This window comes from Lactuca virosa, chromosome 3 (genome assembly GCF_052849685.1).
Source record: "Lactuca virosa cultivar CGN04683 chromosome 3, Lactuca_virosa_CGN04683_v6, whole genome shotgun sequence".
NCBI classification, from domain to species: Eukaryota; Viridiplantae; Streptophyta; class Magnoliopsida; order Asterales; family Asteraceae; genus Lactuca; species Lactuca virosa.
Window position 1 is genome coordinate 370,820,869 of NC_136428.1, and position 9,661 is coordinate 370,830,529.

Consider the following 9,661-nt stretch of genomic DNA (forward strand, 5'->3'; position numbering starts at 1 on the left):
ACTTTAGTTACCACAAGGACTCAACATTGTACATCCCACATTCCACGTATCCAACCCTAATAAGTGTCTGACCGCCGAAGCTCTTGTAGTCCCACTCGAAGAAATCAAGGTAAACAAGAGCCTACACCCTGAAGAGGAACATGTGGGGATCATGGGCAGGGAGAGAAAAAGAGCAAGGTCAAATACCAATAACGAAGGTCCTTTGGAACACCAAGCAAGGACCCAAATTCCCCTAGGAACGAAGAGGCCAGATGAAACAGAGATACCTGCAACTTTCTCCTAGTTGCAAGAGCCGTCCAAGATGCTAATTTCGGGACGAAATTCCCTCTAACGAGGGAATGATGTGACAACCCGAAAGATTTGGATCAAGCAAGGTCTAAATTGTAACCCCATTACAATAAAAACCTTGAAAACCAAAAGGGCATAAGTGCATGTATATGGATGTATACACTTTGGAAATCATATATAGGATAACCTCTTGAAAGTAAACAAGTTTATCAAGGCAAAACTAGACAAATAAATTGGAATAGGAATCATGAATTTGAAATATTGTTTATTAGTATTTAGCCTATTATTCCACCCACCCTAGAGCATTTGAAAACCATAAGTACAATGACTTATAAGCTAACATATATGTATATAAATATGTGTAATAAGCTTTGTGGAACCATGATTGAATGCACACTGACAAGTTAAAAAGCTAGCACACAGTAAGCATTCCCTTATGAATTAAGGGCCTAGAACCCCCCCTATGGCCGAAAACACCCTTGTGGGGACAAGTTAGGGCCGAAAACCCTTTCCATGAGGGGCCCAAAACCGAAAACAAAACCAAAACAAAGCACTATGACCGAAAACTACTCTAGTGAATCAATGCTTAGACGTAAACTACATTAGTGGATCATTGTTGGCCGAAAACTCTAAGAGAAAGGACTTAGAACCGTAAACACCCTTAGTGGACCACACCTAGACCAAAATCAAATAGCCTAGGACCAAAATCCCTTATGATTTCAGTCATATTAAGATATCTTGAGGGGTTTGCAGTCAAGGGAAGGAAAAAGGACAAGAGGAGTTGACTTTGTGATGTGGAGCTTCATCCTTTTCCCATGAAATCATGGTAACCCAAGTGAATACCCACCAAATATCAAAGTATTACCCACCATGTATCCATGAGCTATCACCTCCTTCTTCCCGCTTATACTTGTGGCCGATCCCATACACACACACCACAAAAATCTTTCACTCACTTCACTCTCAAGAACTTCACTCTTTCTCTCTCAAATTTTCGTGAACCACCATCAAGAGGAGTTACATCTTCAAGTGGTCCTAAGAAATCTAGGTAAGTTTCTTGTAAAAATCACGTGATTTTTTACACCAAAAGGTTAAGATCATCACATTTACACACCATTTTCGTGTGTAGCTTCTTAGAACATCACCCATTTTCGAGAATACCTTCAAGCTCAAGACCAGGCTCAAAATCTCTTCACTTTCCTTCCTACAACTCACGAAAAGACCAAGATGAGTTCATACCCCTACATTTTAATGTTTTCTTCAAGTTTTAGGGGGGGGGGAATAGAAGTTACAACACCAATACATAATCTAAACTTAAACATCAGTTTTCAGCAGAAAAGTTATGGTCTATTCACGGACTGTTTTGACCATCTTAAACTTAATATTTTTCAAATCTGTTCAATATGCAAATAGTTAAGGTTTATACCTTTCTAAAGACTACTCGCACGCGTTCATATGATTTTTCTACAATTTATGATGATTTTTACAAAACTGCCTATCATTTCAGAAATGATTTCGGACCAGTCTATGAAGATGAACATTTTCACACTGGTTTGAGACCACTAAAAATTATGAACAAAGTAGACTCATTTTCTAAACTCTCAGAGTTTACGGATCCAAATTTCGACTTACGATGGTTTTTCTATATTTTTTCTAAAAACATGGACAAAAAGGTTAAAAATTAGAAATTGTCTTTATCGTACTAAAAGCTCTTATACTTGTGTTAGATGTAAGTTTATATGATATATTCTTTTAAACATCTAGACATGTTAACTTATATGTATATATATATATATATATAAATTGTCTTGACAAACAAACATAATAAACTATAATCGGTATAGTTTGGAGGTCACAAACCACACTTTTGAGACTTTCCTTCACCGTACTTACCTAGCGTACACCTTAACCGTACTTACCTTCACCGTACTTAACTAGCGTACACCTGTTAATGCTCTTGTGAGAAACATAATAAACTATAATCGGTATAGTTTGGAGGTCAAGTAAAAGGGGAGTCATAGTTCACGTAAATCTGTTAATGCTCTTGTGAGACTTTCCTTCACCGTACTTACCTAGCGTACACCTTAAGTCTTGCGTTATAACCAGAGTCTCCTGGAGGGAGAGCGAGACCGTTGTGTATAGATCTATACGGGATTGACAACCCCACACCTCAACTGTTCGCTACAGTTAGACCGGCAAGTCTAGGGTGACAAAAGTCTACCAACTCCGACGCCTGAAGAACGTCGTTCAGGCATAGCAGTCATATCAAGCATGGTTATAAGAACTCACATAGAGATTAGTGAAACTATTTGGTTTACGGGAAGCTTACACTTCATTAGTTTTATTGAAAGAAATAAAACTATATACTATTTTATGTACGATATTCACTTCCATCGTGGTCTTAGGGTTTAAGACCACAGTTCACCTTTAAGAAAATACTACATTTTTCTGGAAATATACATTATTACTTTACAAGGAAAAGATACAAAGGAATTACTTCAATTTCAGTTCATATCAAAGAAAATATCGGATTTTCTGGAAATATACGAAACCATCTTTCGCGAAACAGTTACAAACCCTTTTTATGCAAAAATGCTTATGAACTCATCAACTTAATTGTTGACACTTTTCAAAATCACTTGTATTCTCAGGAATCCAGTAGACAGGTACTTAACCCTTCTTGAGGGCCGGCGTCGTCATCTCATGTTTTTCCTACTTTTCAGTTATTTGTATTCAGCTTTTGAACAACTGAGTTTTGTAAACAAAGTAATACTTGAAATCTTAATGTATGAATGTTTGTGTTGCTATGTTTCATTACTATTCAATTGTTATGATACTGTACATGAAGTCACTCCATCCGCCCCCAGACGTTTCCGCCATTCTGGTTTAGGGGTGTGACAATAGGACAATAAGCATTGAAGAAAAGATGGCTATGTTCTTACATGTTATAGGACATAATGAACGTTTTCTCGCGGTTAAGGGAATATTTCAACACTCCAAACAAACGATTCATCAAAGTTTTCACGAGGTCCTAACTGCAATGATGTGTTTTGCAAAAGAAGTTATAGTACCAACAACTCCTAATCCAACGAGACATAACACATAATGACATAGACAGTTAAAAGAGATTTTTTCCGGAGCAATAAGTGCATTAGATGGAACTCTTGTACATGCGGTTGTGCCCTTTGATCAACAAACTCGTTATAGGGGAAGAGGAAAATGTGAATGTTTTCAAAATGTAATAGGAATTTGTGATTTTGATATGATATTCACCTTTGTTTGGGTTGGATGGGAGAGTATAGCACATGATTCAAGAGTTTTGAAATAAGTTGCATTCAATCCGACTTCTGGATTTCCATTTCCTCCACCAGGTTTTGTAATCTTTATATAACTTTTATTATCCATCTTCTTTATATAATATATGTTACACTCATTTGCAGATAACTATTACCTTTGTGACGCCACATATACAAACACTCGCGGATTTATGGCTCCGTACCGCAATACTAGGTATTGGTTAGCCGATTTTCGAATAAGCAAACCTTTAACTAGAGAAGAAAGGTTCAATCATGCTCATGCACAACTTAAAAATGTTATTGAGCATGCTTATGGTGTATTGAAGGCGAGATTCCCAATCTTAAACCAAATGACTCCTTATCCTTTTACAGTGCAAAGAGACATAGTCATTGCTTGTGTCGCGGTCCACAATTTTATAAGGAAATACAATATACATGACTCGTTTACAAATTTTGAGAAGGACACTCTGGTTACTCCTGATGTCCAAGGTGTAATAATTGATAGAGAAAACATACAAGACATAGAATGGGGTCCAAAAGTTGTTCAATATATGCGTAATGCGTGTTTTGCATGATCAAATTGCAAATCAACTACTTTCACCTACTTTACATTAAATTATCATGTTATTTTAAAATTCATTATGTTTTTATTTGGATATTAAATGATTTATGTTTAATTGACATTTTGTATGACAAATTTTATTTGGATTTTTAAATGATTTGTGTGTAATTTACATTTTGTATGTTTTCATAATTATTCAACAACTTCATCCATCATTATATGGAGCAACAAAGTAAAATAATCATTTTTCATCAGTCGGCACATTCAATTAAATGTACAATCAAACAACACGGTTTCTTACTTAGTCAGAATTTTTTTATCTAGACAGACCTTTCACCAGTACTTTTTCAATAAACAACTATCAAACAAGATCATAAAAGTTTAATCGAAAAAAAAAAACTAAAATACGGTTTTTTATATATACAGAAAAATCGCTTTTACAAATTAAAATGTAGATCCACTAGCATGCTTTTTTACATATGAATTTAAAGCAATTTTTATTAGTTAAATCCATGGGCGTGTCGATGCAATTTCTAGGAAGTGCAATGGGCATGGTAGCATTAGCATATGCACGTTTCCCCCTTTTTGTTTCTCTATAATTTGAATCTAACTCCCTTCCACTACCACCATGAAACTTCCACGATTCCGAATCGGTTGAGATTGAGCTTGTTTTTTCGAGGGGTTTCTTCTTCCCTCCAGGTTAGACCTCTAAATTTCCTATCTACAGATCCGTTTTTTCTATTTTATTTGTTAAATTAACTGAAATTTCAACTTGTTTGATCCAACACGCATGCGTTTTTCTTCACGAATCCATGTTATGTGAACAGTTTTAGCTTTATCCGTTGTTTGATTTCGTTAATTAGGTTTACATGGTTCTATAGAATCTTTGAACAGAGAATTTCGATCATTTAAGATGAAACAAAAATAAATCATATAATGGGATATGAAAGGTTAGGGCTAGATTCCAACAGTGGTGAGATCTAGTATGGAATGTGGATCAGGGAAACATGGTTTTTCTTTTTCCTCTTTGATTCAAACAAATCTACCATTGTTACTTCTTCCAACTTAGTGATGATTTTCTTATCAGTTAGGGTTCAAATAATTCGGTTTGTAGATGTAGATAAGAAATTGTAAGAAAACTTGATATCAAATAAGGTGTATATATTCGCAATTGCTATGAGAAATCTTGAGATGGGATTTTCATGTAACTTGATGGATTTAGGGAGTATCACATTACTTTAATTATTGAACATTTTAGGTGGTATTTTTCCTTAATTCCTGGAGATATTAGGTTAAAAAACCATGGTAAATTCAATTTATCACAAGTTAAAGCTTGAAAAGTATTAAATCATGTATGATATTATTGTAAACTGAATCTGAAATAGAGATTTCTATCTATGACAACTAGTGCTAAACAAAAAAAAAAAAATTGTTTCACGAAGAAAAAATTACTTAATTTTTCAATTCTTGTGTAGAACTTATTCCATTTTATGATATTTTTACTACATTTTATTATATCATTGAATTTCTTATATATGGTGTCAAGAGTGTTTTGTATCTATTGTGTAAAAATATCCCATAACAACATGAAAGGCTTTTTGTGTTTCTTTAATGTGCTAATAAGTTGTTTTTGGTATTTAAATTCATACAACTAAAATTAATCTTAGTATGTTTATGATATGTCATATGAAAATAATGTTTCAAAAACATGACTTTAGCATATTAAAATGGTTACAAAAGAAAGTTGTTAGAAATATATAGCGTCACATTCACTAATGCCAATAAAAAAAAGTTATATTGTAACAAGTTTAACATGCCAAAGGTGATCAATGTTTTGGGCTTTGTTTAGTGGGCTTATAAGTTTTTTTTTTTTTTTGTGTGTTTAAATTCATATTTCATAGAATACTTTGATAACATACAAATAAAAAAAGATCTTAGTTAAAACTAGTTTTGTATTATTTTAAGTCTATTTATTTTGCAGAATAATGTTGTGCGAAATCGAATGTCTCCAACACGTGTCAATCCCAACAAAAGATCTCGATACAAACGGAACAATTCCCGCAAGTTCAATCGTAACAAATCTTTTAAAACAATTAACAATATACAAAGCTCTAGAAGAATTCGGTTATTTTATCGGTGTAACAAAATTAAAAGCAATTAAAAATGGAATAAATCACGAATCAAAAAAATACATAGATTTTTTAGTAGCATTCAATTGTCGAACCCTTTTACCCGTAAAAGGTGAAACCATGATTGGAATTGTTCACTCGGTAAACCGGTTTGGGGTTTTTTTAAAATCGGGACCTATGAAAATTGTTTATTTATCAACAAGAAAAATGCCAAATTATTATTATGTGGATGAGGGTGAACCGGGTTTTTTGAGTAATGATATGTCGAGGATTGAGAAGGATGTTGTGGTCCGGTTCGTGGTTTTTGCTACAAGATGGAACCAGAGGACACGTGACATTAGGGTATTGGCTAGTATTGAAGGCGAGTCACTTGGACCGGTTAGTACGGCCGGTTTGGATGGGTTCGAGGTGTAGTTTGGGCAAAAGTTGAAAGTAAAGGGGTTAAAGTTGTATAAATGTTGTTTTTTTTGGGAATGAAAGAAGTAGGAAAAGAGTATATTTGTAAGTGAAAGTTAAAGTGAAATGAGAATTATGTGGTTTTTGGTTTTTGAAGATGAAGTCAAAGTAATAGTCCCTTGGGTTATGTGTATTGTTCAGATATTACCCTGGAATATATAAATATATAATATGCTTTTAATTAAGTTGAAAATTTAATTAAAATTTGTTAATTGCTGATTTTGATAATTTTCCATGGTTGTCCAAATCGCGATCCTGATACGATCCTAGGTATGAAAAACGATCCAGATCGTAAACGGATCGTATTTGGGGTAGGATCGCAGGTAGGATCGGGATCCGATCCAATCCTCCCTTTCCTTGATTTTTTTTTTTTTTTTTTTTTTTGCAAATTAAATCATTTTACCATTTTATGTCTTTTACCCGTTTACCAAGTTACCGTTTATCATTTTATGTTGTGACTTATGACTAGTATTTTGAAGTTTTTATAACTTTTGAACAAAAAGTTGAATGTTTAAAATATTTTTCATGTATTAAAATTATAAATTAAAATTATGTTTCATTTTATAGGATCTTAGGATCCCGATCCCGATCTTGGAAACCCAAAAACGATCCTATGTAGGATCCCGATCTTGACAACCTTGAATTTTTCTATTGATTAGTGAATTTATTAATTTGATTTTAATCTTTTGTCATAAAGCTTTTCTTCAAGTGTTTATATGTTTTAAGTGGCGTTCCATTCATTGTTTTGATAATTTTGTCACGTGTTAAGAAGTTGGTAGTTTTATACTTTTATAGATGTTTAATAATATCAATGGTGTTATTATTACTATTATTATTGTTGTCATTAGTCATAAGATCATATAATCTATACATAAGATGTAATTTTTTTTTCTTAAAAGGGTAAACTTATTAAGTTGTGGTTCATACTATAATTTTATGGTCACAAAATCAATGTTTGGTTTCAAATCCAAGTTACTTTTTTGAATTAGACAAAATCAATGTTGTAGAACCATATTGTAGAAAAATATAAGTGGGTAAACTAAAAACAAGATAAATGGAATCTATTATATTTTGGTTATTTTTATGATTTAACAATTATATTATAATTTTGTCAATTAACGCCACTCAAGTTTGATAACTTGTTCTGTAGCGGTCATTTTGACCTACAAACCTAAGAACAATATTAGGATGACCCGCAAATCTGGATCGAACTTGTGATATTTTATAAAGTATAAGGACCAAACTTGTAATTTATTCTAAAATAAGTTTTAATAAAATGATGTATCAATAATCAATAGACAAAGAAATGAAGGTCTGAGAGGGCCATGTTGAGAAACATGTTGTAGAGATGCACATGGATGATATTTGTCGGGTCTACCTTCATCAAATATCGTTTTTGAATGAAATTAAATTTTGTTTTGTATATATAAATTTTTTAATCCTTTTCTTTTAGCAAACATATATATATATATATATATATATATATATATATATATATATATATATATATATATATATATTTAACAATTTCCTCAATATTCGGTATTTATACTGGTCCTAACCGACACTCATCTGTCTTTAAAATATATTTCAATCAATATATTAATGTTTATAAATTTGAGTATAGCAGTTAATAACTATCATTTAAATGTTGGTTTAATGTCATGTATCCTTATGAGCTATTTATTTCACCCTCCACCTCCACCTCCGACCACCACCACACTTCATTCCACCACCACCATTAGATGGATGATTTTGGATTTTAGCTAGAGATGTCGGTTTTAGGACCCAAGGAAAATATGCTTCAATGAAAAAAAAAAAGATGGATGATTTTTGGATGAAAAATGGTTGAAGATGAAGAACATGCCATAATGTGTCCAAATCAATATCTAAACAAACATTCTTAAGGATGCTCTTGACGTGCATATCCTTGAAGTTCATATCTAAACTGAAGACGAAAATCGAGATCTAAACCAAGTCCTAAACCAAAACGTTTAAATCATCATTTTTCTGAAAAATCAAATTGCTTAAATCTACATTTTCTTGAAACAAAAATACACAATCATATCGCTTAATCACCATTTTTTTGAAAAATCATGGAGATCGATTCTGAAAAGTTTGGGGAAAAAAACTGGAAAATATGAGATCTAAACCCTAATGTATTACCAAATCTAAACAAATTGATTTGCTAAATAAGAACGAAGCAGAAGTTCATAGGGCAACAAGCAATAATAACATTAACTAGTGTCATACCCATCCGGTGGATAGGTTGATAAATGTGGAAATAGTATATTGATTTATCTTAATCTTATTGCATATTACATACTAGGTGATAACCCGTGTACTACACGGTTGGTTGATATTAATCATGCAAACAAATATTTTTTTATATAATTTGTACATCTAATCATATAAAGTATTTAACTTGATTAAGTTTTCAATAGTTTTTTATTTATAGCATTTTGAAAACGAAATGAAATTATATCTTGATTTCTTGAGCCACATTTATGGATGATTTATTGGGGGTAAATTTAAAATGGAGAAACAATAAAGTGATACATGACAAAAGGATGGTAAAACTATTCTTTTATTAGTTAGGGATCTGTATTGTAAATTAAGGTAGAAGATTTAACTATTTAAGTATTGTACTTTCAAATATAGCATCATTATTTCAAAAAAAGGTACGTTTTTTTTTCTTATTCATGTTTTATTTGGCAACAGATAAGCATTTCAATACTAATGGGGGGGGGGAGGGGTAAAACCGTCCAAAATCATTAAAACGAATTAGGGATCCGTTATAATCGTACAAAAAGATTACATGTAATTCGATTTTACGGATTCTAACTGGTTTCGAGTCATGATGAAATATAGAATAATAGATATATAAAACGATTATACATCTCCAACAAATGATCAATCATTGTTATACC

The 9,661-nt window shown here is 32.4% G+C and overlaps 1 pseudogene across 1 annotated transcript; it reads left to right on the forward strand.

The window, feature by feature from the left end:
- Positions 1-4,644: 4,644 nt before the first annotated feature.
- On the forward strand, positions 4,645-6,827 carry LOC145167648 (DNA-directed RNA polymerase IV subunit 7 pseudogene; annotated as a pseudogene). Its single transcript, XR_013741308.1, has 2 exons — positions 4,645-4,845; positions 6,128-6,827. The product of XR_013741308.1 is annotated as a DNA-directed RNA polymerase IV subunit 7 pseudogene (transcript).
- The last annotated feature ends 2,834 nt before the right edge of the window (positions 6,828-9,661 follow it).